This window comes from Gadus chalcogrammus, chromosome 5, assembly GCF_026213295.1.
Source record: "Gadus chalcogrammus isolate NIFS_2021 chromosome 5, NIFS_Gcha_1.0, whole genome shotgun sequence".
Taxonomy (NCBI): domain Eukaryota; kingdom Metazoa; phylum Chordata; class Actinopteri; order Gadiformes; family Gadidae; genus Gadus; species Gadus chalcogrammus.
In genome coordinates this window covers 12393046-12400545 of record NC_079416.1, presented here as the reverse complement: position 1 = coordinate 12400545, position 7500 = coordinate 12393046, and the positions used below count along the sequence as shown (strand labels likewise).

The following is a 7500-nucleotide window of genomic DNA, read 5'->3' as shown; positions in this document are numbered from 1 at the left end:
TGTCACACACATCACATCTCACACGCACACATACATACACATACCCCCCACACACACACATATATATATATATATATACCCATACACACACATTTATATACCCATGCACACATATACATATATATCAACACAAACACACATACACATTCTGACACACACACACACACACACACACACACACACACACACACACACACACACACACACACACACACACACACACACACACACACACACACACACACACACACACCCACTGTCACAGTGCCGGCGCTCCCCTACCCCACCCATCTACACACACACACGGACACACACTCCCATTGAATTATTGATGGGCATAATCATGTTTCTTCCCTGCCCCATAGTCCTCTGATAGACGAGGTGTTGGGTTCTAAGAGGCTGTTGAATTAAGGATACAAGAGCCCGCGTCAGCACAGATTTTGCTTCCTTCCAGAGTCCCGTCCCCTCTCTGATTTTGACAGAGAACACGTTGTTTAGACGTCCCGTTTCTGCAACCAAAGCAGATTCTGGCTGAGCGTCGGACTGACCCCCACCCACCCCCACCCATAACTCCATCACGTTGCCGTGGCAGCGGGGAGGCATCACACTAAATGAATGTGTCCCTCGGCCCGCTCCTCATCCTCCCTGGCTACTCATCAGCATAACCCGGACAGGGACCCAGCTGTCCCGGGCCCGGCCTGTCACGGTGCTGCACACGCACCTACACACACGCACACACGCACACGCACACGCACACGCACATGCACGCGCACACACACACACACACACACACACACACACACACACACACACACACACACACACACACACACACACACACACACACACACACACACACACACACACGTACATGCACACACACACACACACACGCAGACACACCTACACACGCGCGTACATGCATGTGTACACACACACACACACACACACACACACACACACACACACACACACACACACACACACACACACACACACACACACACACACACACACAAATACACGCTTCCATGTACATATATATCAACACAAACACACATACACATTCTGACACACACACACACACACACACACACACATAAATGCCTGCATGTACAAATAACCACATAACCACACCATTCAAAGACGCTTATGCATATGCATTGTCACATATCTGCACAATGGACGGAAATACATCCAATTAAATCAACATTCACTGACCCGAACAAACGCATACATGCACATGTACACACACCTACACACGCGTATATGCACTCTGTTTTGCAAGTACTGCCATACACAGTCGTACAGACGCAAGGGGGCCACCTGAATGTGGCACCACATTTGTTTATTCAGATAATGACTCCAAATCCAAATCCATTTTTCCTAAACCCCGGCTTGGGGCCGGAAGCTGACCTGGTGCAGGGTGTACCTGCAGGGGGTATTACAGCCGAATGTTACTCAGAAGGAGGTCTTAATAATCTGCCCCAGATCTGTACTGGTAAGGAGATTACTGGGACTCTTCCGTCCCATCCTGTTCCACTGTCCCTTTCTATCCCAACCCCCCCCCCCCCTCCTCCACCCAAACCACCACCGCCACCACCACCACCACCACCCCCCCCCCCCCCCCCCCCCCCCCCATGCTAGAGCTCCGTCAGCACTCAGAGAGTTTCACCAAGGAGCTTACTCTGGCCTGGTCTGCGATTGACCCCATAATCGGGGGTCATCAACGCCTACTAAAACAAAACCCAGCGAGACGCACAACCTGGACATGCACGCACACACATACACACACACGCACAAAACACACAGACAAACCACACAAAACGCACACACACAAAACACACACAAACAAAACACACAAAACATACACGCACACACACACAAGCAAGCATGGACTATGATATATTCCCTTGCAGGCAGACAGACGTCTAAATGTAGACAGCCTTCATTCTTTCATTCTAAACAGGCAGCCAAGAGCCATTATCCATATATATTTCATTGAGTGCAGCCCTCGGATACATTCTAAGCCGTGTAGACATCACACAGGATAAGGGGTTTATTTTAAGAGTTGATGTTTACAGTATGCGTAATGGAATTGTTGTGCTATTTAAGTTTCATTACAAACACCTAATTAAGTTAGAAGTGAGTGAAGACCAAACAATCACTGTGAGCTGCTTTTTAAATAAAGATCTAGTCCAGAACTGAGATCTTAAGATCTCTGTTGTCTATCGCACTGTTTGTTTTGTGTGTGTCGGCTCTAAGTACACCGGTAATCAGATTAATGTTATAAGACTGATTGTGAAGCACATTCATAATCTTAATGGGGATTTGTACTTTGCATTGTGGGAGCTGGCATGCTATACCCAGACGGCATTCATAATTATCATTTAACCCAAAAGAGAAAGCCTATGGCAGTGTGCCTAAGTATGGGAGGCATCCGACTGAAAGGGAATATGTTACGTGGTCAATCGACAGTTCTGCCAGGCAAGCTACCTTGGAGATGATGGGCTGTAAGTAGATTAATCACCATCAATCTGCGTCATCCGAGGGACACAACGACACACACAAAAAACAAAGGACTGGAACGTCATGTAGAGGTAGTCAGTCAGGATGTTCTCGCTCCCTCTTTCTCTCTCTATGTCTCTCTCTTCTCTCTCTCTCTGTCTCTCACTGTCTCTCTCTCTCTGTCTCTGTCTGTGTCTCTGTCTTTTTCCCTATCTCTCTTTCTCTTTGTCCCTCTCTCTCTCTTTCTCTCTCTCCCACTATCTGTCTCTGTCTCTATCTCGCTGTCTCTGTGGTGGAGCTGATATTAGGATGTTGGCTGTCCCCTAGCTATGGTTGGTCTCTCTCTCTCTCTCTCTCTCTCTCTCTCTCTCTCTCTCTCTCTCTCTCTCTCTCTCTCTCTCTCTCTCTCTCTCTCTCTCTCTCTCTCTCTCTCTCTCTCTCTCTCTCTCTCTCTCTCTCTCTCTCTCTCTCTCTCTCTCTCTCTCTCCCCCTCTCCCTCTCCCTCCATCTCTCCATCTCTCCATCTCTCCCTGTATCTCCCTCTGTCTCTCTGTCCCTGTGGTGACACTGGTATGAGGACGGTGGCTGTCCCCTGGCTATGGGCGGGCTGCATAATTGAGTCGTACATGGCTGAACCTGATCAGAGACGCTTCAGTGGCTCAGCAGGGCTCCACACGCTGCCCTCCACGCACCCACAGAACCCCAGGGCAGTGCACCACACTGGGCAGTCCACCACACTGGCCTCATACCGGGGCTCGGCTTCCTGCTCCACCACTACTACTACACCACCACCTCCACCACCACCACCACTGGGAGAAGGGAGACTAAAAGCAGTGGGCAGAAAGAATCCCAGTTTGCATTTCGATTAAACATTTCTTTTTTATGCACAGCCTTCAGCAGAATTATTCTGAAGACTAACCGTTCATTTGGAAGTAAACTGAACCATTTTGCAAAGTCTTTATCCTATGCTTTCCTAAACCAGCCGTTTGGTCTCTGTTTAATTGAGTCACCCACTCAATTTATAATCAATAACTCTGTATATTTCAACAGTTATTCCTTCCCTTGTGTTATTCTGTTTAAACTACATTTGCAAAAACGATCAGATATAGAAGAAACAATTAATATCAATAATATTATATTAGAATAAATTAATTTAAATTCAATCCAATTCAATAGTACCCATTAGGCCGTTGCACCAGTTCCGTCCCCCCGCGACCTAATAAAGTGGCTGTCTGGTGTGAACCAGTCGAGTCCCGGGTTCCCCCCCTTCGTGTCCCCCCCCCCCCCCCCTTCGTGTTCCCACCCCCCCTCACCCTCATTCTAATTCCATCCTAAATTAATTGATCGTTTACTGGGGAGGATATTTCGGTACCCTGCGAGGCTCTGGCTGTGTCTCTCCATATAGCTCCATGAACCTGGGGCTAACGCGGTGACTCCAGGCCCGGGGATGGGCAGGGGCGGCGGGGTGGAGGGTGGAGGGTGGAGGGTGGAGGGGGGTGGTGTCATTAAAGGCAGTGCTACATGTTAGCTGACAGATGGCTTGTTGTTCCTGAGGTGCTAACAACCTTTGACACACATAGCGGTGCCGGCGTCCGGCCCGCCGGGTCCTGGGAGGGGTTCAGAGAGCAGGGGACCAAGTATGCAGGACCCTCTCCATATATACACACACACACACATATATACATATACACACACACACACACACACACATACACAAATATACATACACACATACACATACTCACATACATGAATGTATATACATATACACATATATATATACGTATACACACACATACACATATTCACACAAACACATACATATACACACATACACACACATACAAATACTCACACAAACACATACACATACTAAAGACACACACCGACACACACACAAACACATACACACATTGCTGTCATCCCTCTGAATGTCCAGCACTGTTATGGGTTGGAGGGGGAGGGGGGTAACATGGTAAGGGTCTTTAACCCATGTGACCCCCTCCCGCCCCACACACACACACACCACCACCACCCTTTCAAGTGTGAGTGTGGGAATGGCATGTTTGTGAATTCGGCAGGGCATGCCACTTGTCCTATGACCATGCGTGTTTGTCCAGTGTTTGTCACCTGCTACTGCATATCTCTCTTTCTCTCGTTCTCTCTCTCGTTCTTTCGTTCTCTCGTTCTCTCTCTCTCATTCTCTCTCTCTCTCTCTCTCTCTCTCTCTCTGTTCCTCTCGTTTGTTTTCAACCACCTAAACGGGACGGGATTCTCTGCTGGGAACTGTCATATCGTTCTGAGAGAATGAGTATAAATTGCCGCCAGTTGCTGAGCCGTCGTAAAGATGACTGTACTGGCAGGGAATCTAATCGTAGAACTGGTCTACTGTTGACAAATAATACGTTGATATATTCAGATGTTTTCATTCAATTCCAATTCAATTACTTTCACTTTAACAAACCTCTGAAGAGACACAGCGTTTCCTTGTCATAACCGACGTGTCGTGTTGTTTATGCATTTGTTTCTCTTCCTCCTCCATTGGATTTAGACCAGATGAATACAGTATAATGAGCTGGCCTTGTTTGCATTGTTCTGTTCATTACTGGCCTATGGGGAAAATTCATCATCTCCCGCTTTATTGGATTTCTATTCATCTGCGCAACGTGTGACAGACAGCCCTGCGCCCTAGCGTGTTAGCCGCTAGTGCGCCGCCGTCGATGCTAAAGAGAGAGCGAGAGATCTCGCCTCTTGTATGTTGTCGTGTTTGTGTCAGCTCAAACCCCCCACCGCCGTAACCACCACCACCAGCCCGCCTGTCGTCCCACCCTCCTCCATCTCCCACCCTACCACCACCACCACCACCACCTCCACCACCCTCCCTCCCTCTGGTCCTCGCTCCCCTTGTTTTCTCTTTGCCATTAAATTGTGAAATCTACTTAGTGTGTTGCCGGGCCTGATCCCACTCAAGCTGCGTAATCTCCCTGTAATAGAGTGTGAATACTGCCGGGCGATAAATCAGCAGCTCATCAGTGCACTTTATTAAATATAGACACCAACAGACAGCCCTTAGTACATTCAATTTACCCTCTGACGTATGCCCAGCCAGGGTGGCAGATAGAGATAGATTGAGCAATCAGGTGGAGGCTCTCACCCCCCCCCCCCACCCCTGCATGCGCCCAACCAGGTGGGGGTTAGGGGGGGTCTTAGGGGTGGAGGAGGAAGTTGGGGAAGCGGTCGGGAGATCGAGACGGTTGGCGGTTGGCGGGTGGTGGGGGCGGAGGTGGAGGTTAGGGTGTCGGGGACGAGCACACAGGGGACGTCTGCAGATGCGAGCTGGGTGGGTGGATGGGGGGGGGGGGGGGAGGAGGGGGTCGAGGGGGGAGGCTGGTTCTTCCTGACGTGTCCGGGAACCATAACGATGGGGTTGTGGTGATGTAGCCTGGCGTCGTGAGAGCCTCCAATCTGCATTGATTTGGTGCTCCTGGAGTCCTCCGGTATGTGCATGGTTATTAGTGCGCGCTGTTCTTCAGCGGCCGTCGTCAGTAGGGTGATAATGTGCCTTTAAGACATCATCAGCGGCGCTCTGGCCCTCATTAGGCTGCGGCAGCCGCGTGGCGGAGAAGATAAATTATGTGTAATTATGGCCGTGATTAAAGGCTGATTCGCCCTGCTCTCGGGGGCTGAGCGGAGATATACGGCCTGAGAGCAGGGGGCGGCGGGACCCAGGGGGGAGGGCAGGAGGGGCCCCGCGCCCCGCCGCCGGGGGTCAGGGGGTCAGAGGGTGCAGATTAAGACAAGGGGATTACTGTATTTATCGCCATTCAGCCTCATAACGCTGCAGCCGCGTGCTAAGCTAGCGGGCGTTATCGTGTTGAGAGACGGCCGATAACCGGAGCCCTCTGAAAGTGAGAAGCGCTGCTGAAAAAAAGAAAAGAAACACAAGATTAATTGTCAATCATGGGGCTGTTTTACATCCACTGAAGCTAGTTTGTATTGACCAAACAAGCCTCTTCATCTAGTCAGTATTCACAGCAAAGTGAGCGGCCGCTCTTTGTATGTGGGCCCGGGGTTAGGGTCAAATAATTGATGTCAAGCCAAGCAATTTATAACCAGGCTGCTATTGATTGGATCATCCCAATAGTGCCATGTAGATCCAGGAAGAATCCTAGTGGGCAGCGGCAAGACACTCACACACAGACACACACACACAGACACACACACAGACACACACACACACACACACACACACACACACACACACACACACACACACACACACACACACACACACACACACACACACACACACACACACACACACACACACACACACACACACGTGATCATATACACGCACACACGCTGACAAATGTGTATGCATGATCATGTCCACAGAAGCAATAATTACACACAAGCACACCCACACAGTTATCAATCTGCTCTGTATTTTTGCCCCATTCCTGAATCAGCTACACGTTTTATTCCTGCTAGAATCCCTGTGTGATCTGAGGCAGCCCAAACACATCAGAGACGCACGCCTCTTTTTATTCTCGTCCTCCTTCAGAGGGTTAGCCTCTAAAGGAGATCCCTTGATATAAAAATAAGCTCATGGCAACGCGATCATGTCAGCCCAGCTGGGAAGTAAAAGAGGAATAAAAAATGATGACTAAACCCACGTGGTTCCCCTGGTAGGGCCGTTTCTCTCCAAGAGAGCCGTAAGCAACTTGACTTGGCTCGGGTTAGATGCCAGCGCTGAAATACTTCAGGGCCAGCTTGTCCTTCTGATAGCTGGGCTGTGATAGTCTGCTCCTGCCAGCCAAAATGACTCCCCCTTCCTCCTCCTCTCTCTCTCCTCTCTCTCTCACTCTCAATCTCTCTCTCCTCAATCGTCTCTCTCACTCTCTCTCCTCTCTCTCTCTCTCTCTTTTCCTCGCCTCTCTCCTCTCTACGTCTCTCTCTCGCTCTCTACTCTCTACTCTCCTCCTCTCT

The 7500-nt window shown here is 49.6% G+C and overlaps 1 protein-coding gene across 2 annotated transcripts in view; it reads left to right on the top strand.

Moving 5' to 3' along the window:
* The window catches only part of esrrb (estrogen-related receptor beta), a 65731-nt gene that overhangs the window by 46193 nt on the left and 12038 nt on the right, over positions 1 to 7500 (top strand). The window lies entirely within an intron of this gene.